This window comes from Mus pahari, chromosome 9, assembly GCF_900095145.1.
Source record: "Mus pahari chromosome 9, PAHARI_EIJ_v1.1, whole genome shotgun sequence".
Lineage (NCBI taxonomy): Eukaryota > Metazoa > Chordata > Mammalia > Rodentia > Muridae > Mus > Mus pahari.
Genome location: NC_034598.1, coordinates 73,400,676 through 73,421,666, shown reverse-complemented (window position 1 = coordinate 73,421,666; position 20,991 = coordinate 73,400,676). Strand labels below are relative to the sequence as shown.

General features: G+C 34.0%; 1 protein-coding gene across 2 annotated transcripts in view; it reads left to right on the top strand.

Moving 5' to 3' along the window:
* The window catches only part of Mgat4c (MGAT4 family member C), a 660,796-nt gene that overhangs the window by 290,514 nt on the left and 349,291 nt on the right, over positions 1-20,991 (top strand). For both annotated transcript variants that reach the window (XM_021205410.2, XM_029542037.1), the window contains exon 3: positions 248-361. The gene's annotated coding sequence lies outside the window, so the exon portion shown is untranslated. The remainder of the gene's footprint in view (positions 1-247; positions 362-20,991) is intronic.

Genomic DNA, 20,991 nt, shown 5'->3' with positions numbered 1-20,991 from the left:
AAAATTAGCCAGTACAGTGTCTATACAATGACCTGATAAAATTCCATATTTTCTTCAGATATTCATCTCTGCATTAAATGGAGAAATTGAAACAGCTGGAATTGAAAGGAGACATGCAATTGGCCTGTTTATAAAATGTCTACAAGTGTAACAGTGAATAGATCCAACACGTAACTGACATCGTGATGAATGCTTACACCACTTTCTTGAGAGTCAATTACACTGGATTTTTGTTGTTGTTGTTCAGGGATTGGAGATCAGCCAGATCAGTTGTGTGCACAAAGACACTTTGGATTTGTCTTTTAAATCAGCAGTTCCATCCACAGAATGCTACAGCAAGGCTGAAGCATCATTCCATCTGGTAAGTGAGAGATACTCTCTATTTCTCTTCCATGGTAAGAATTAGATAAGAGGTCTGTCCAGACAGTAGTGGTCTTGCAGGGAGCAGATGCTCTGAGTTACAAGTTACAAAATGTTTTCTGATTTAAGCTGTTTTTTTTTTTTTAATTTTTATTTTTTATGATGTCTATTGCCTTATGTTGTAGCAGATAAAGATTAACACTAAGTTCTGTCTGTCATGCTTAGATTGTATTGGAAGTAGAGGACCCTAGAGCACCTCTGGTGATGAACGTATATATGTTTATGAGATGTTTGATACTATAAATCTGTTCAAGATCAAGGCTATTGAAACCATAGTGATTTATTCTGCATGTTAACGTTTTCCTCTGTCCAACATTGTAATGACTGATCACCCATTCAACAACAAAAAGTATGCCTTGGGGATTAGTGCCAAACTTTTGGAATTTTGTAACTTCTTTCATTTTCAAAATTGGGAAACCTGTATATAAAAACTCTAGTGAATTTGTTTACATATGGATTTTCCTTTTAGCACTAAATAAAACAAATGTGTCTAAGTGAGCAAAGTGTACGGTTTGTTGTTCTTATCTTTTGGCCTATACTGATTGTCTTTAAGTATACAAAAAAACTACACATTATCAGCTTTCCATTAATTCATCTATATCATAAAAAAATCAATATGTATATATTCATATATATATATGAACGATATGTGTGTGTGCCCATGAAGGCAAATGTATTTATTCAAGTAAATTTCATATGTGAGTATATATGTAGAATTGTATGTGAACATATGAACCTAATTACACAATGATTTGTACATAATATCCCATTTACATGTTAGAACAATATAAATCCAAAGGTACTAATAGCTTTCTGTTTTCAATTTTGTAGCTCCATTCTTTTAAATAAGCAATAACTTAGAAACACTGATGTAAATTTTGAAAGAACCAATAGCTGCAATTGAAGATAAATCTCATCTGTCAAACGAAAATAAACTTGAATGTTGCAATTTTATTTGGTTTGGCTCCTTGGTTTGATCCATGTTTATGTGTCCATCGAGTTTGAATGTAACCCTTCTATGATTTGCACACCAAGACACCTTTCCTAGCTTCTAAATGATAATTTGTAATGACTGGTGTGTTTCTAATAAATGTTCCTATTCACTCAATTTTTATAAACTAAATTACTGTCTATTTACCATGTTCACTATTTTAAGAAGTGAAAAAATCCCTGAATTTTAAGGAAAATGAACATAAAATATTTGCACAAATTTAATGAGCATTTAACAAATAGGCTTAATTTTTTTTTACACTGAAGTTAGGTTTGGTTAAAGCAGAGATAAAAAAAAATCACTTAAAGAAAGGGAGTTTAAAGAAAGAGAAAAAAATACTGAACCTAAAGCAAGGGAATATCAAAACTGGTAACTTGTGGAATGAAAATAAATGTTCTGCTTTAACAAACTATTTCCACTTTTAACTCATGAGTTTGAAGGGTTTCAAGTGACCATACCATTCTTTCATTTAGATCATACACACACACACACACACACACACACACACACACACACACACACACACAAAATCACACCCCAAGACTTGAGCTATTGATAATTGTTGGATTCTTCTGATTTTACACCCTGTTAAGTCAACTGTACTCCACAGAAAAAAACATATATTCAAGATTACTTGGGGGCCAAATACTAGTCATGAAGGAATAATAATAATAATAATAATAATAATAATAATAATAATAATAGCAAGTTGAGTGGTAGAGAAGGGCACTGAAACTGGGAAGAGAAAGAAAGTGGGAATATAGATGATCAAACTCCGTTATGTCATACTTGAAAAGAACTAATTACAATTTAGCATGCACTCATTCAACACAAATCATTTTTATGCTTTTGACATATATATTATACTGGAAAAATTGTTTTGCTCTGGATTAAAAGGAGATAAAATATTACTAGTTACATTGTAAACTCTCCAAATTATACAATTCAATATTTAGAATTGCTTTAAGAGCCTGTGTTTTTGAAATCGCAGTATGTGCAACATCTAACCAGAATACCATATATTGATTTTGTAAGACTCTATCTTTACCACTATGACCTTACTCTTATACAAAATAAATCCTGCCAGGACATGAGTCATATATTGTCTTCATTATATATACTTTTAGAAATACCAGTTATGTAATTAGATAAACAATACACAATGCACACACATATATATTCATATATATGCATACAGATATATTCACACTGGATTCCAGAAGATAGGAGAAAATTGCAAGCATAACACTGAGTCACATTACGAATCTGCTGCTATAGAATCTCGCAGGATTTTAGATTCGCACACTCTAACTTTGCTTGCCATATCAACAGTCCTTATAGTACCTTGTGTCCACACCCTACCTCTACCTCTTGATGAGTCCAGTATACGGTTCTATGTTAACCCAAGTCTCAGACATCATCCTGGTAAAATATCTTTCTCCAGATTTCTTATCTTTTGTGGGGGAAATACTAATATTTAGGGAAGCCAGGCAAATTCATCACTAATTACATAAGAATAACACCACCGTGATTCGTTACAGATATTCATTTCAGAATCCCATACTTTAAAAAAGTGTCATTTTTGAAACTTCTTTTCTCTCCTTATTCATTATGAAAATAAAGATTATTTCTTTCTCCCCTAGATGTTTTTATTTGTTTGTTTGTTTGTTTTTCTTTTTCTTCTAATTCCACACAGCTTTAATGTTTGCGAAAATCCAGCTGTTCTCTCATCATGTAATGGGAGAAATATTTACTCTGATGGCCTCTGCTTCTGACAGTTAAGGGTTTCCTCCGGCCTGATGCATTTTCTTTATTCCGAAACTTTAGCTGGGTTTTTTTTTTTTCTAGAGAATACTTGGAACTTTATTTCTCCTTATTAAAGCAACATACTTGTCTATAATTAGATGCATAGCTTATATTAGACATTACCATATGTTTTACCATATACAGACTTCCCAGGTTTTTTTTTTTTAACCAGATGCAAAATCCATGTCCTTTGAACATAATTCTTTGAAACATTCTAAAATTCTAAGTTATTTGATTATAAAACCTGAAAATGGGTTAAGATAAAAAAATAATGTAACAAGAATGGTTAAATAGGATGGGAAAAGGGAGGTCAGGCTAGAGAAGCATATACAGTCTGGGACAACTAACACTAACTCTATTTAAAAAAATCTAGATAGAAATATACTAATGTGGAAGCTTTGTAACATACACATACACATACACACACACACACACACACATACACACACACACATAAGTATACATACACTCACACACGTGCATACCTACACATAATATATACAACACACACATACACACACACACACACACACACACACACACACACACACACGCACACACACTATGAACGCGACACCACAGGTTAATAAAGCCTAATGCCAGATGTCAGATATGGGTTAATTCTTTATGATTTGTTAGTCATCCAGGTTCCTTAGATTGCTAAATGCTATAGACTATTAAAACAAGTTTTTGCATGCCCACTAAAGCTTGAAGATAATCCCAATTTTTGAAAACTCCACATACTTGAGACAGAGATTTCTGTAAAATCAAGTTGATACTCAACAATATGAACTAACCAGTACCCCCTGAGCTCGTGTCTCTAGCTGCATATGTAGCAGAAGATGGCCTAGTCGGCCATCACTGGGAAGAGAGGCCCCGTGGTCTTGCAAACTTTATATGACCCAGCAAAAGGGAACGCCTGGGCTAAGTTGTGGGAGTGGGTGGGTAGGGGAGCAGGGGCGGGGGGGGGTAATAGGGAACTTTCGGGATAGCATTTGAAATGTAAATAAAGAAAATAATAATAAAAAAATTAAAAAAAAAAGAAAGAAAGAAAGAAAAGAAACCAAAACCAAGAGGGGAAAAACATCCAAAAGGCATCAATCCAACAAGCTTAGAAATCGTCATCTAAACCTATAATAACTGTCAAGGACAAGCCTGGAGAATAGGAGGATCAGTGTGAATTCAGAGTCTCAGGCAAGGACGCGGGTGCAGGCTGACAGGTGACTCATTCACTGTCTTTCTGAAGCTGCACTTGGGAAACAGCTCTCTCTCTCTCTCTCTCTCTCTCTCTCTCTCTCTCTCTCTCTCTCTCTCTCTCTCTTCACCTANNTCTTTTANTGGTTNCACACTTTATTGTTATACAATAATACATAACCAAAAGCCTTTTCACTATTTTCCTCAAACCCATTATTCTTCCTGAAGGTAAAAAAAAAAAAAAAAAAAAAACCATTAAAAAAAAAGTTTCAATTCTACTCTCTAGCTTTCATAGTACTAGAAAGTGCTTTGCATGCTAACAGAGGAGAATTGTAACCATCAGCATTACAGCCCACATCTCTGAACTATAAGAGCTACAGTAATGATCAACCTGGACAGTAATGTCTCTCGGTACAATACTGCCACAAATGTAATAGGAGTAACAAAATACTATATATTATACCCAAAGCCTGTTCTATGTGACAAAACCCATACCTGGTACTTAGTCTCTCTTCTAAGAGCTATCAAAAGCCCCTCAGGTAGTTATACAATATTTGTGCCCATAACCCTCTTGTTCAAATATTTTTAGATTATGTAGGTCTTGTCCAAACTGTCACAACTGCTATGAGTTACTATATATCTATATCTATATCTATATCTATATCTATATCTATATCTATATCTATATCTATATCTATATCTATATCTATATCTCTATATCTATATCTATATCTATATCTATATCTATATCTGTCAAGCTGCATCTTTAAAACACACACACACACACACACACACACATATATATATATATATATATATATATATATATATATATCACTTTGACTCTTAAATTCTTACTGTATCTGGTCCACAGTGCTGAACTTGGTGAGAAGTGGATATAAAAATGGAAGATAACATAAAAAAATATTAACTCCTTCCTTCCATATCAGAATTTGTTGAATAATTATATTTCATGTGACACTAATACAAATAGTATTAAAACTCTACATTAGTTATAACACTATATATATATACTATATACTAATATATATATACTAATTTATAGTCATGACACTATAAATGCACATATAAATATGTGTATGTATACACATATAAATATGTGTATGTATACACATATAAATAAATATATGTGTATGTGTGTGTATGAAGTATATACTTATATGGATGGGTAATAACAAGCTAAACAAATCTCATGGCACTGAAAGTGTTATATTAAAGATATGATAATTATAGATATGATAAATTGCAAGAATATGAGTAAGATGATAATGATGATAAAAGAATAGATACATTGCAATAGGATAGAGAGATTAATAATATATGTGGGAGTTAGAGTATTGGTGTGTGGGTAAATTTATGTTAACAGGCTTCTGTAATAGTTGAATGTTGCTAAAACTGTATTATTTTTTAACATTTTCAATAATTACCTTGTCACTATATTTTCTTCTACTACCAAAGCCATATGTTATTTTCACCAATTGCTATCCAAACTCATCACAGAGTACGGCTATTAACAAGCTAAGCCAATTTTATTGCACTGAAATGTTATATACTGAGATAGTTACAGAGATGATAAATTATACTAATGTGATAAGTATGATAATGATGCTAATCAGAACAGATATATTGAGATATGACATAGAGACTGATAAATGATAGGTTGGTAGGTAGATAGATTGATAGATAGAAATGTAGATAGGTAGATGATAGATAGATCTGTAATTTCACTGAAGTTTGAAAATTCGAGCTACATCTTAACTTTTTCGTTTTCCTGATTTAAAATCCTACATTTAATCTTGTCATTCAATAAATTATATTGTGCATGAAGTGAAGCCTAAAATTTAATATTATACTTAATTTTAGTTTGCTATTACCACTCCCTAAAATTATTAAACATACAAGTTATAAATTTTCTTAGATGGTTAATAAATAACTTTATGAACATTTATAAACACTCTCATGTTTTTTCTATCAGAAATGAATAAATTTTATTTAATCTCTTTTTACATTCCAGAGTTTATCCCCCTCCCAGTCCACCCTCTGACTATTCCGCATTCCATACCTCCTCTCAGTCTCCAAGAGGATGTTCCCACTCCCCCACCTCCCACCCCACCTGTTGCAGTAAATCTCCTCCCAAATATTCTCTGGCAATGAAGACACAGCACAATTAATATGAATATGTGCTGTGTGCCTAGATTGAGCAGATCTACTGCTATACTACCATCTTCCATATCTATGAGACCCCTTAGAACTTGTGGTTTCTCCATGCCATGTGCTTCTGCTCTGCTTTTCAGCTTCCTCCTCCTCTTCTCTCCCCCTCCTTCTGCTCCACCTTCCCTTTTATCTGCCCAATTATCAGCTCTCTTTTATTTTACAAATTAAGGTGGGAAGCAGGTTTACAGGAAATCACCTGTGTGCTGACTCATTCCTCGTTAGCCACCACTTACAGGAGAATGGAATTAACATCAAATATAATTAGCCCCAGGGCAATCCACAACACCCACCCACCTTCCCATTCTCTGGGGCCTCAAGTCTCTTGAGGGTTAGTTGCATCTCCTCTGACTGAGTCCAGACCCAGCAGTCCTCTGTTGTATATCTGCTGAGGGCCTCATATCAGATGGTGTTTGCTGTCTGTTTCAGTGTCTGAGAAATCTCAGAAGAGTCTCTCATATTAAAATTTCTCTTATAGAATGCTACTATTTATATACACAGAAAGTAGAAGATTTGATAAGCAATATTAACTTCTTCCTTTCCTATTAGGTTGTACTGTATAGTTTTATGTCAAGTTGAATAAAAATATAGCCATATGTAGATTTTAATTACCCAAATTTAATTTCCCATATCTATACTCATCTGAGAGGGATACAATTAAGACAATGCTTCCATAAGCTTGGGACACACCAAGCATGTAATATAATTTCTTAATTATTGATTGATGGGAGAGTGTGTACCCCTTGATAGGTGGGGCCACTCCTTTGCAGCCCTGAAGTTTACAGGAAAGCAGGCTGAGAAAGCCATGAATTGCAAGAGCATAAACAGAACTTCTCTATTATTTCTGGCCTTTGGGTTTCAGCCCAGTTCCTGTCCTTATTTCTTTGGGTGATGGACAGTGATGTGGTGGTAAAATGCAATCTAACCTTTTGTACCCAACTCGCTTTTGTTATGGTGTTTCATCCCAGCAATGTATCGCTAACTAAGACACATGTGTAACTTACCAATATATAAGTATACCAGGATTACAGAATCTTAAGTCCCTGATACCAATCCTGCTTTTCAATGCTTTTTTCCCCTCTGTACTGCTTTTCTCTTCTTCTCTAATGGAAACACAAGGAAAAAGTGTAAAAGTTCAGAAAGTCTTAGTGTGTCTCCTCTTTCTGTTCATTCATCTATTATTGTTAATAGCATGGGTAATTAAACCAAGCTCCACTAACTTCCAGTTCTTCATCTTTAAAATGGAAATAATGACATCAATTTTATAGGATTAGATGAAATAATTTTGGTTAAAGATTACATATAATGTGCTCATTTTCCTAGTTCTATAACTTAATATGAAGTAGTGTAGAACTGATACATTTAACAGAATAGCTTTTAAATATCCCATTGGATTGAGAAGGTTCTGCGCCTTCTGTGACATTTTAGAAATTACATGGCAATCATGTAATTCATATCTATCATATAAAAAAAGAATGACATTTTCTATTATTGAACCAATGCGAACTAGTGCTGAGACTGTACATGGTCTTCCTGAATGTGAAAAGATATGAGCATGCTCACTTGTATGAATGTGTGTTGGATAATCTTGAAAACTCACTGCTAAGTATATTTTTTATAATTGTGTAATTTCATCTATTTTTACACAGAAAAATGAAAAGTAAGAAATTTCACTGTAAGTTAAAAACCTTGCTCTGTACAGAAATAAGTTAGAATGTGTTCTCATCATCCTGGGGAAGGAGAGCTCATGAGCAGTGAGCTCTCAAGGAGTAAATGGGTAAAACTCAGGCAGAAAAAGAACTCTGCTAACATTAAAGCAACACCAAAACAATTTCCTTAACAAATGAGAGAATCTGGGTTTGGTATAGAAGAGTGTAGCATATATGCTTCTGGATATTTAGTTTTTTTAAAATGAAGGCATAGATAATACCTACTTTTTCTTCCAAAATATAAATATGGATAGATGCAACTCCAGAGAACATAGGCATGATTTTTTGTTGATATTTATTCAATTAAAACAAGTTTAGAAGCAATTAGAACCATCAAGCAAGGTGACACATAAACCTGAAAGTACACGTGCTATGACTTTCACACACTTGAGGAGGAGACTTCCAAACCAAATATAAAAACATATGAAATATTTTTTTTACTTACATTATAAGCTGAGTCAAGGAAAAAAGAAATACTGTGCTACTAGTCATTTTATAGCTAGCTAGCTAGCTAGCTAGCTAGCTAGATAGATAGATAGATAGATAGATAAATGCAGCAGTTTTTTTTTCATTTTGCCTTTATCATAAGTTATCCAAAAAAACCCTGAAATTTAGATTACAACATAATTCAGTGTTTGCAGAAATCTTCAACAACAGAGTTATCAGTGGGAGTGACATAAGTATTAAGTAGTAGAGGATATCATTACATTTGTAGTCACACTTTTAGTTGTTTTTTTTTCTGAAAAACTTATTAATATTGATAGAACTTAAAGAAAACAGGCTATGTATACATTTTCTGAGACTTCCTCCAATTTTTTTAAATTGGAAATCATATTTACATAGTGATATGTGTTCATACTTTACTATAAATAATTTTATTTCATATTAAACAGAATTTATAAAGTATTGTTTTAGACAATTAAAAGAAATAAATATTAGATGTTAACTTCAATAATAATAGGTTAAGATAGTACAATATGACAAAACCCATGCTATCTAATATAAACAGAAAATATCCTATAGTCTGAAGGCATTCTTTAACTACATAGTTAAGATTAACTTACATTTCACATAACAACATAAAAAAGAGAATTGAAAAGTCATCTTAGAAAACAGGGCTTATTTTCTAATGCCTTTTGAAGCTTTGTTCCAAATGATCATTTTATTCGGATATGTGTACTGATAACGTTTTACCTTTTGTACATCAGTCTCCCTACTCCATACAACTCACTGTATAGGTGATAACTCCCAGCCTTTGACAGTGACAGGAAAGATTAGCAAGAATTTTGACTTTGACAAATCAGATATATTAAACCTTTGCTGCAGGGATGCACTGCCCAAAAGCTGGTTTGTCACTGTAACCAGGGTCCTCCTTTTTATTTTCTTTCTATAAATCTGGAACACAATAGGTTCGCAAATTAAATGACACTCAAGTGCATGTACATGTACATTTCAGACTATTTCACAGTGACCTGGATTATGATGCCTTAAAGAAAAGACTATCCAAATGATCTTGGTAGAAGGAAATATGAGTTTTTTTCTTGGAGCAGATTTTATTATCAATGCAGTCCTATCTCGATTTCATAGACCTGTTATGTATTCTCATTCTTCTCTGCCACATTCTCATCTACTTGCCCTCCCCTCTCATTCTCCTGTGCTCCATAAAAATCTATTTTCCTTAATTACAAGTTTTGGATAGTTTAGTCTACCAGAGCCACTTATGATACTTTTCAAGATTTAAGCTATCAAGGTCCTAAAAGTCAATTTTTAAAGGTTTAATTTTGGTTCAATCCAAATCTGTTTGTAAGTCAGTTGATTAAGGTAACTCAGCACTCCAACAAACAGTGTTATTGGTCTTTTATGATTTTTCTGCTATACCAATTTAATGATTGTCAAGATCAAAAGTGACATGATTTTAAAATATATTATTATTGATATTCTTTTTGATAATCTATGAGTATATTGGAAAATAAACTGATACTTCCTTTTCTATCTTTAGTGGCCAAGATAGCTATCTAGAACTTCTCAGTGTACCAAGGTGTTTGACATAAGCATTATGTCTGACAACTGAAAAATAATAAAATCTGTAATTCAGCCTATATTTATGCTAACTAAAGGGTAGATAACTGGGAACAATAAGACATTTGAATAAGAAATGATGGAATGCCCAAGAATTTTTTTCCTAGTGTCCTAATCCCAATGACATCATGAAACTGACCAGCTGTTTATTTATATTCGTGAAGAAGATATTTGCCTTATTTCTGTCACAGAAAAACTTAAAAGTCAAATAAAAAGAGACTAAAGTTTAAAGTGTGCCTGTGTGAGTGTGTGTGTGTGTGTGTGTGTGTGTGTGTCTTCATAATAGCCATTATGATTCTGAGTCACATAATATTTAATTTGGTTTATGTGTTGCAAGTGATATTCTCAGTAGGAAAATAGTTTTAAAATGTGGGCCACTTTAGAAAACATTCAAAGCATCGAGATAATTAGGCAGGAATATTCAGATGTTGTGAGAAATATTATACCAGATATTAATGACCCATTGTGCTTGTTTATAGTCAAATAGATTTTTGTGGTAAACTTTAATGTTGAATACATTTCTGGACTAGAGCTGTTGCAAATTTCTGGGTACATTAAAGTGCAAGTTGATCCAAAGCCAAAGAACAATGTGATTCTTAATGCATTGTGGGTATCTTCTGTGGTTTATGTTTTATGGAGAGGACCTTGGAATATTTAAAGATAACCCAAAATACCTCAGCGTTATATGCTGCTGAGATTTGCCCTAGCTTTAAAGCTTGCTAAAATTTAAATATTCCATGAATAAACTTATTATCTGTTAATTTGCATTTTCAGAAAACTAGCAAACTGCATTTTGTGTCTACTATATGAATCACCCATGATTCCGGTTCATATTTCAACATTAACTTACATTTCTACAGGGTAGACTTTGCTGTGGCTTGTTTTGAAAAGGAAAGGAAATCATATTTAAACTAATTCTAAGTACTTTTATTCCTAACATTTTTTTTTCAAATTTCTGTCACATGCCCTCTATTCAATATTTACATTAAAAAGCAAGAGCTATTCATGACATTCTTCAATCTTCAAGACATCGCTTAGTAATGAGAATCAACAACTGCAGGGCTCTACCTGCATCCCCTTTTCTGTGAAAAGTTTAGTGATTGCATGAGCATATGAAATAGTCTCCTTTTTAATGCCTTCATAAAAAATATCATCAGATAAAACTGTTCAAAACAACAACAAATACACCCACAGGAACCTTTCATTTCGAACTGAGTTTCAATTTTTACTTATCTATTGAACTGGAAGCCTTTAATTTAACCCTAACTATCTTCATAATATTTATTTGAGGCCATAAAATGTCATACTTTCTACTCCTTTCAAGGTAAAGTAAGGGGTTTCTGTCCTCATCCTCAAAAGTTACTCTATGGCAGACATGGATTTTATTAATGTAAATGTTAAATCTGATCAAACCTATAAGTAGTTACGAATGTATGTGTATGATTTATAAAGTTATTATCTTATGTGTGTTTCACATAAATATATTTTTATATGCACACATGCATACACAAATACAAAGTCAAAAGACTGGAATACTATCAGTATTTTTTTATTTTGAATATAAATATACTAACCAAGCACTTCCGATATGCAAATTTATTGTTTTTTATTGAGCTCCATTCTCAGACATTTATTTATTTTTAAATATTAATGGTTTTTAAAAATTTAGAAATGTGTGCATTAGATATTTAGCAAGAATTTTTCAGATATTTGCCTGCCTTAAGACATTCTTTGTGCATAAGAAATTATAAAATTTAACAATTTAACGATTTTTCAATATCAATATTTCCACATTTAGAACATTTCATAAAGTAAATAATCTTTGAAAGGATATAGACAAGTATATTATACTGTTTCCCAATAAATATATTTTATCAAAAGATACAATACAGTAGATGAAGTTTTGAAAAATAGGTTTTATTTATTGATTTCTAACATAAATCTGGTTGTAGTAAATCCCCAAACTATAGAGAAGCGTGACAATTATTTAGGGTGGGAAGAAAGAAAACAAACCTTAGGATTTTTCTACTGGTTACTTCAACAGAATATTTGACCTCACCTTTCAGCCAATGCTAATTTGAATGTCATAAACTCTTTCCTGGCAAAACCTCGTCAACTTTCTCCATTTTCTTTGCTGATTACATTTGAAATCTCGTTCTTTTTTTCCCTTTGTCTACCAATAGCTTTCTTTATTCATTAACTTGGTTTCATGTTTCTGTTTCCAAATGTGTAATTTATTCATTGCCTGTTGTGTGTTATAAATCTGTCGACTCTACCTTAACCAAGATAAATACTTTCATCTTGCTTTAGCCTAAGGTAATAGTGAATATTTTGTAATATTATATTGAAAACTATAAAATATAGAAAAAGATACACTATTTGATAATGTATTTACTAAATAGTTTATATATAATACTAATTTACAATAAAAGGTCTGTATGATAATGGAAATTCAATATAGTGTCCATTAATTCTTAGTTATATAATGTGAGAGATAAAAATATTCATCAAATATTTTCTACTTCCAGATTGTTTTCATCATATGACTTTTAAAAACATGTTACTGAAATATTTTGTGGCTTTGAAAATTTAATGAGGTTGTTCAAATATGTAAGAATTACTAAATTCTAGGTCTTCATTTTGTTAGACTTACTAGGCACTCTGGCTCAATTAATACTTGCTTGTAAGAATGAGGACCTGAATCTGGATATCCAGCACTGATATCAAGCAGAACACAAAGGGAGAAGATCTATAATCAGACCACTGAAGATCAGAGTGTGGCAGGGCAGAAGGAGGGGAATCACTTGAGGTCATCGGCCACCCATTCTATCTAAATCTATGTATGATCAGTATGTTCAGTGAAAGATTCTGTCTCAGAAACTAGGCTTTTTATAACCGTCCCAACCATGGATTTTTGAAACAAGTTTATATTTAACTAGGCAGGAATTCCCTCCTGCAAAGTTGGCCTTACATGAATAAGAGAAGGGTCTGCAATCACAATGCTACTATTTGGCCAATTAGTATATGAATTATGTTTATAATGATTAATGAATATTCTCCCATAGTGGTCTGCATAGGTTTTCTAGGACTGTGAAAGAAAAACAAAACAAAACAACAAAAACAAAGAAACATAAAACAGAAACAAAATTTTAGCTTGTTTTTTGTAATTTCTGTGTGTTCCATCACTAAAACGTGTGATGTTTTCAGCAATAACGTCTTACCATCTAGTTTTGCTGAGCAAACAAGTTCAAAGGCAGTAAGTGGTCTGCACTCTTTGAGGTGTTTCTGGGATCCCCTTGACGAAACTCACCATTGTTGTAGTAAATGAACATAATGAACATAATGTGGTGGTTTTCAAATACCTTCTAGATATTTATGTTTACAGACATATATTAGTGCTTTCATAAGCCTTTGTCAGAGAAGCTTCTTTTTGCTGTGGACAGTGTACAATCAGGGATAAATGCAGAAACTCCTAACAGGTAAGTGTGTTGAGAGTAAGTGGCTATTGAATACTTAGCCCCCAATGGAATATTTATAATACTCCATCAAGGTTCAGGAACGGTTCCATGGGGAAAGTGCTGTGAAATGCTGTCTTCTGTAACATAGATGATTAAAATAAAAACAATGATATAAAACAGGAAAATGAAATCATTAGTTAACACATATTTTGGGTGTGTTAGAAACTTTAAAGATCTCTATACATAGATGTGGTGGAAGGTAAATATTAATAATACTTATATATTTTTTTACTTTAGTTTAGTGTGTATTCAAGGCTTAATGAATATCAGCAACTGAGAACCCCAAAGCCAGAGATCTTTCTTAGAGGTTGAACACATGCTTAGGTCCTGCTTCTCAATCACCAAAAGAATATATGTGTGTGTGTGTGTGTGTGTGCAAAATGAAGAAAATGAAGACAGAGACAGAGACAGAGAGACAGGGAGAGAGAGTAGAGAGAAAGACACACAGAAAGAGACAGAAAGAGAAAGAAAGAGAGAGAACAGAGAGAGAGAGAGAGGTCAATGCATGCTTATATGTTCAGATTCATTAATCACTGAATATTACTCTAGTCATTTGGTAATTTAATGAGAAACTTTGTAATTTTAATCTGGCATGACATAAACTATATTCTTATTTGTTCAGATTGTTTTCATATATGTTATAAACCATCAAAGTATGAAAAAAACCTAAGCAATATTCCATGACCACAGAACTATTTGCCTCTATGTTCTTAGAGCTAACTAATATTCAAAGAGTGTTAATGTGAAGTCTTATTGAATGTCATTCCATGCACTTATTTTGACAATATTGGGCTACGTGGGTAACTTCAAATCTAATCTATTTTCTCACAAGTCAGAAACTCAGAACTTCTAAAACAGAGTGGTCATTAAGGCCACAGATTTTTGAAACACTGTATAAGAGCCTTTTTTGGTGTGTTTTCTTAACTATGTTCTTTGATAGCAACCCTGCCATTTATTCTTCTTCCTAAGTGTCTCTGTTCTCATTTGGTTCCAGTGTTCATTGCTGTGACTGTTTGCTAAACACTGTCTTCTGGGGATGTCAATCATATTGTCTCCTACTGTCTCACTGACATCATCTTAATTTGATTATTTCTACAAAGAACTGGTTTCAAAGTTCATGTAAACAAGTACTATGGATTAGTGACAAGATATATTTGCCAGCACACAAAATAACTTAGTCTTGTAACCATATTATTTCTTGCTAATATATTTTAAAGACTTTTCTACAACTTCTTCCTCTTTATGTTTTTGTACATTTATTCATACCCAGGAGAACCCAGCAGAAGAGGAGGTAGAGTATGTAAGACCCAGTGGGGATGGAGATGACCAGGAGAGCAAGGCCCTTTATTTCAGCTAAGAAAGTCTCATATGAACTCAGAGGCTGAAGTAACAAGCACAGGGCCTGGTCCTACATGGGTCTCTACAAGGTCCTCTGTGTATATAATAGTGCTTTCAGTTGAGTAATTTCCTCACAAGACTAAGTATGTGTGAAAAACTGGGTCTCTCATTCTTGTGATTTCTCAAGCTTTTTTCCTTTGGTTAGTTTGCCTTGTATAACTTTGATGTGATGATTCTGTCTTATCTTTTACATACTATATATAGTTTCAGTGTTATATGTTTGAAGCCTGTTCTTTTCTAATAAGAACCAGAAAGGAGTGGGCCTGTATGGGAAGGGAGGTTGAATCAAAACTAGGACAATTAGAAGGAAGAAAATATACTCAGAGAATTGTATATGAGAAAAGTATCTGTTTTCAATAAAATGTTCAAATAATGAAAATTTGAAAAGTAAAAAGAAAAATTATGACATCATTGTCAATATTCATGTCAATAAGACAACTATTTTTGTTCTTATTCTGCAAGGTATAGTTAATCAGACACTTGCTCCAAAATCTTGTTTCTCTTATAATCATTTATATGACTATACAGATGTTTTCCAAATTACCAGGCATCAATATTTACTTCACAATGGTACAAAAACGTAGTCTCTAGTCCATGGTCATAAATGCGAATACATAATACTCTAGAGTGAACTGTTTTCTTAGAAGGTGATGTTTCATAAGTGAGAGGTGTATTTACTTTAATATGATATTTACCATATTAACTGTTTATAGGGAATTAATTCCATGCTACAATTAGTAACATTGTGTATTTCCCCAGGAATTTGTGAAAATGCTAAATTAATATACTGTCAGGCTTCAAATGGATAGCCAGTGCCTCTTAGTAGAGCTGGCCCCTATTCTTTCTGTTGCATGATTTAACAGTCTTTTGTCAGAACCCTACCACTCAAGTAAAATCAGGTCCAGAGATAAATCAGTTTCTGATTCATAAAGGAGTTGATTATGCCAGATGCATAGGAGATGAGGTAAGATTTTATATTTCACACTTTCATTATACTGAAAACTTGTCGTGTTTCTTTCTATACCAGCTGATAGCAAATTTCTTTTGTTGCACTTTTTTTTTTTTTTTTTTGTAATTTATTTCTTCTCTGAATAAGAACTACTTCTGGTCTGAAGAAATGACTCACTGGGTAAGAACATGTGGCATGTGATGTATTACTTTTCCAAAGATGTGAAGAATAAAATAAACGTTGGAGTCCAGCTGTTACCCAGTGTCTCATCAATCCCTTTTGCTTCCCCCAACTCTCCTGTAGCAATATAGAAACAAAAGAAACTAGGATTTGTCTTCTTCATCAGTAGTAACCCAAAATTTGTGTTTCTACATTGTTGTTAAAGATTCTGATTTGACTCAGTATAGATGATGCCCAATCACATTATGGGTTTTATTCATTATACAGGGAAAAAAAGGAGGTATTTGGGTCTAATAAACTAAATATGATTTGTGATTTTGGGAAGAAACAGCCTCAAATAGCTACTGCTTTTCTTGATGAAATTAGGAAAGTGTCAGCTTGGGGAAAGCAGCATCAATTAATAAGTGATTTTCTCCATTCAGGGCAAAATAAAATAACCCCAAAACAAAGGCACACTTTTAGCAAGATGCCTAATCCCTTATTGAGCAGTCATCCATTAATGTACACTAGTTAAAAAACCCGGAAAGGACTCAGTGATTAGGAATATAGATCTTCAACGTGAAGGGGATTTATTATAGCTTGAAAAGGTAGCTAATGATTGTTTTAAAATATCCACAGTTAGGAAATCTTGTTACAGTTCTTAAAAATGGGTTTTTCTGACAGCTCATACATTGTCTAAGTCAATAAGAAGTAAGTAATATGTGCTCTGCATTTTACAAAAGAGGCTCTAGGGCCTGAAATTGTTCTTATGAGAACAGAATTGCTTCCTGTGATTTGCAGAGCATGTACAGTATTGTAAACACTAAATCTGTGAGGGGAATAATTAAGAAGCAAGAATCTATTTGTCTGAAAACCATATTGATTAATGCAGATGATCTCCTGATTTGAGTGTTTGTTTAGTACTAATTAAAATCCTTTCTTACAATCTCCAGGTTTATATTTTGCTCCAAGTTCATTCCCATGAGAGTTAATTTACCTCAAAGATTTCAATCTAAAAATTAATTTCAGGGAATAAAAACTATCAGAATGTAATGTTACCTCCGTATCTGTGTTCTCAATAGTTTATTCAAATTGTTCCTAGAGTATTGTGTAGGGAGAGAAAGGGAAGGCGGCATGTATTAATGATTTTCTTGAGAAATTTATTTCTTGACATTCCTATATTTGCTTTTCAAACTGGCTTCTAAGTAGACAAGATGTGAAAAAAAAAATTCTAGTTACACATAAAACATTAATTTTAGAAGAGCCTGTCTCCTCTTCCAACACTTTTCCCTTTGCCCTTTTCTGTTCTGACATCTACACTAACTCAGCCAAAGGCCAACCAGCTAATCATAGCCAGTTAAATCCAACCCTCCCATCGGTGCATAGGCATGCAAAGCTAGTGGGAAATATTCATGGTCATAATAATACAATGCCCTATTTTATGTTCACATATTGTTACCTGGCTCGTGGCACATTTTAGCTCGTGAGGGAAACAGAGAATTGAGCTTTTGATGGAGAAGAAGACAATGCTGGGCATGCCTCTAGAGGTTACACTGTTCCCTGGAGATTTTATTTTAAGTTTCCCGTTTACCATATGATGATTTGCCTACCAAGAAGCTTGGTTCAACAGTGTCCAGATTACGTAGAACGAAAAGATGTGGGCTAATATCTCTGGCATTGTGAGCTGAAATAAATCTCAGTTCCCTTAAGATGTCCCTTAATCCCACACAACACACTTGTCACGTTTTCAAGCTTAGAATACTGTTAGCTTCTCAGAATATCTAGCCAGCTAACAGCTTGTTTTAGCACTGAAGTTTTAGTAATTATGCAAGCCAATTCCACTAATAGATTTCCTTTTATGAATCATTTATATCTATATTTATGTCCATCAATAATAAGATACCAAATATACCAATACCTTATTTTTAAACATTTTGCTTGCTTGCTTGCTTGCTTGCTTGCTTTTTTCAATTTATACTCCAATATAGCACTCTCTGACCTCCCAGTACCCTTACCCCCAGAACTTTCCTTTATTCCCATTTCCATTCACCTCTGAAAAGGTGAAGTTCCCATACCCTAGGTATCACCCCACCCTGGCACATCAAGACACTTCAGAGCTAGACAAATCCTCTCCAACTGAGGCCAGAAAAGACAGTCCAGTTAGTGGAATAGGATCCACAGGCAGGGAACAAATTTAGAGACAGTTTCCACTACAGTTGTTGAGGAACCTAATGAAAACCAAGTTGCATGTCTGCTACATATGTGAAGGGACATAGGTCTAGCCCATGTATGTTCTTTGGTTGATGGTTCAGTCACTGGGAGCTCATGAGGGTCCAGGATAGTTGACTCTGTGGCTTTTCCTGTGGTGTCCCTGTCCTCTTCAGGTCCCTCAATCCTTCCTCTATCTTCTATACAGGACTCCACAAGCTCCATCTAATGTTTGGCTGTGAGTCTCTAATTCTGTTTCCTATGGCTATTGGGTAGAACCACTTGGAGGACTGTTATACTAAGCTCCTTCATGCAAGCATAACAAAGTATTATTAATAGTAACAGAAATTGTTTCTTTCCCATGGGATTGGTCTCAAGTTGGGCCAGGCATTGGTTGGCCATTCCCTCTGTCTCTGCTTCTGTATTTGTCTCTGCACCTCTTATAGGCAGGTCATATTTTAAGTCGAAGAATTTATTGGTGGATTTCTGTCCTTATCACTCTACCGGGAGTCCTGCCTGTCTACACAGGTAGCCACTTCAGGTTCCATCTCCCCCACTGTACGAAATCCCAGCAAGAATCACTCTGTAGATTCCCTGAGGCTTCCTCAGCCTGTATCAGGTCTCTGGCTCACCCTAGAGCTCCCCCTGCCAGTGCACCCTTCTGCTCTGATGTCTGTTCCCTCTCCCCTGCTTTCTGGACACTTGATCCCCATGTTCAGTCCCATCCCCATCCCCATCCCCATCCCCATCCCCATCCCCATCCCCATCCCCATCCCCATCCCCATCCCCTCTTCCACTCTCACTCCCTCCACCTCTGAGATCTATTCTATTTTCCCCATTGAGAAAGATTAAAGAGTTCTCCCTTGGACTCTCTTTTGATATTAGGCTTCCTAATAGGTCTGTGGAGTGGAGCATGTGTATCCTGTACTTTACTTTACGGCTAATATCCACTTATAACTGAGTCCATACCATGCATGTCCTTTTAGGACTGGGTTAGCTCACTCAGGATGATATTCTCAAGATCTATCCATTTACATGCAAAATTCATGATGTCCTTGTTTTTAATATGTACATAGTACTTTATTATGTAAATGAACCACATTTTCTGTATCCATTCTTTAGTTGAGGGATATCTGGAGTGTTTCCAGTTTCTGGATATTACAAATAATCTTGCTCTGAACACAGCTGAGCATGTGTCGTTGTGAGATGGTAGAGGGTATTTTTGGGTATATGCCCAGGAATGGTGTAGATGAGGCTTGAAGTAGATCTATTCCCAATTTTCTGAGAAACCACCATATTGATTTCAAGAGTGGTTATACAGGTTTACACTCACAATTAGAAATGGATCAGTGTTCTCCTTGCACCACATTCTCAACAGCATGTGCTATCCTTTGAGTATTTTTACTTACCTATTCTGATTATACCAAGACATTTATAATTGGCAATTTTTGTTACCACTGTTGTTGATCTGTCAGCTTTATATCATAGACTTTTTCTATGTTTCTTACTAATCACCATAACATAGAAGATGATATTTATTTATCATAAATTGATTGGTTTAAAATAAATTTGTAGTTTCTTATCTTCCTTATTTCCATTATCATGAGTATCATTTTCCTAGTAATAGCATAGCTTACTGGAATTAGTACTGAAAAATTCAACTTAATTAAAAATAAATATATAATGGAATAGTTTACAATTTAAAATTGCACTTTTTCATAGATGTGCAGTCTATCTCTTATAAATGGCAGCCCTTCTGCTATTCTATACAACTCATTCCTTTAACTCTGTCAGATATATATATATATATATATATATATATATATATATATATATATATATCAACTTCAGAAAAACATATAAAAAGAAAAATGTCTTTTAAAAATTATTTTATTAGATATTTTCTTCATTTACATTTCAAATGCTATCCTGACTGTCCCCTATACCCCCCCACTCCCCTACCCACCCAGTCCCACTTCTTGGCCCTGACGTTCCCATGTGTGGGGCATATAAAATTTGCAAGACCAAGGGGCATCTCTTCCCAACAATGGCTGACTAGGCCAACTTCTGCTATATATGCAGCTAGAGACACCAGCTCTGGGGGTACTGATTAGTTCATATTGTTGTTCTACCTATAGGTTGCAGACCCCTTCAGTTCCTTGGGTAATTTCTCTAGCGCCTCCATTGTGGTCTCTGTGTTCTATCCTATAGATGACTGTGAGCATCCAATTCTATATTTGCCAGGCACTGGCATAGCTTCACAAGAGATAGCTATATCAGTGTCCTTTCAGCAAGTTCTTGCTGGCATATGCAATAGTGTCTGTGTTT